Genomic DNA, 1649 nt, shown 5'->3' with positions numbered 1-1649 from the left:
GAGAAGAAGAGAGGTGAATTCCACATGAAGGAGGGGACTTCACTATATAGGAACCATTTCGGGCATCATGGCGTAAATTGAATTTTTACCTTTGGTGCCATGATGCAGATTTTTGGCGCCTAGGCGCCAGTGCCTAAATTTGCACCGTTTCATCATAGGTCCAATTAACACGTCCCGACCTCATCTTAACCATTAAAATTAGTGTTTTGTGCATCAACTCATCATGTAGATCTCATATCATACATTAATTCATAACACACATCACAACAATAAAATAATCTAAATAAATCTGCATCGATAACTATGGGTTGCCCCCATAAAATGTTTGGTTTAACATTGTCAGCTGACCGACTTTTTGTAAATCGAAAAATACAAGAATTTGATGGCGCTACTAGAAGATTTAATTTCTAGCAACGGCGTTCAAAGACTTGATCGCGACTTTATAGATGTGTCTAATTTGATTAAGATGTATAAATATAATATTCAATAATGTTAAAGTTGAATTTGTCAATGCAAGTATACGTATCGCTCAAGTAATATAAGGCTCTAATGGAGTCCTAGATATTGATCCCACAGGGAGTAGTTAAATCTACGGACTAAGATTTTATAAAAAACAATACTTCAATTACAACAACGAAGTTCAATTTGCTTATCTGTCACTAATAGGAAATTGAAATAATTATGTAATTTTATCTATAAAATAACTAAATATGCTAATGAAGGTACGATTGTGATGTATAAGAAAGCATCATTCTCCTTGTCAAGAAATTATAGTGAAATGGACAAAATGAATTAGTTCAAATTATATTGTGCCAAATAGGAACATACCTATTCTTTACCCTTTGGTCCAGGCATAAAGAACATTGACTAATCCTATGCTTGGTTACTGATTCTGCGACTAGGCTGGGGAGATACCGGCTCTCACTTCAGAGGAATTTTGGATGTAATCTTCACTTTAGTTGGAAAACTCAACATATTTTAACAAATCAATTGGCCAGATTGAAAGTAAACTAAGATCAAAATGAAAAGATCATCACAAATTCTTAAACATTTTCATGGCTTCACCAATTCAAATCACCATTTCATAAATCTCAATACAAGGAGAAAGATAGAGAAAACTACTCAGATCTCATGGGGAAAACACAACAAAACTCGGAATTCATATATAAAATCAAAGCCATATAAACTACAATAATAAATAAACTTATCTCTAATTTCTCCCCAGGAAAACTCCTCGAAGTTGCTCTGAATCTCTTCCTTTCTTTACAGTACACAGAACTCCTCTTCGAAATAGCAAGGAAGAAGAAATCTCTCACTTTCCCTCCACTCTTACAATCTCTCGAAAAATTCCTCACAATCTCTTCACTCTAATGGAACCTTTCTAACCTCCAGGCTCTCTAGAGCTTTCACCATCTCCTCTTCCTTCTCCTCTCTCGGCCAAAATCTTTTCTTTAATGATGTGGATGAGTTTTCCCAAGAGTTGCTTAAGCACCCCTCCAAAATTTGGCCTTATCCATTGCACAAGTACACATAACCGTCGATCTCGCCGTCGGCGGCCTCAATGGCGTCGTCGGCAACCTTCTAGAGAATTTGTCCTGTGGCCTCGGGAAAAGCTCGCCGTCGGCGGCGTCGAGTGGGCCCGGACCCCC

This window comes from Phalaenopsis equestris, unplaced genomic scaffold (genome assembly GCF_001263595.1).
Source record: "Phalaenopsis equestris unplaced genomic scaffold, ASM126359v1 Scaffold000994, whole genome shotgun sequence".
Taxonomy (NCBI): domain Eukaryota; kingdom Viridiplantae; phylum Streptophyta; class Magnoliopsida; order Asparagales; family Orchidaceae; genus Phalaenopsis; species Phalaenopsis equestris.
Note: the sequence above shows the minus strand (reverse complement) of the source record.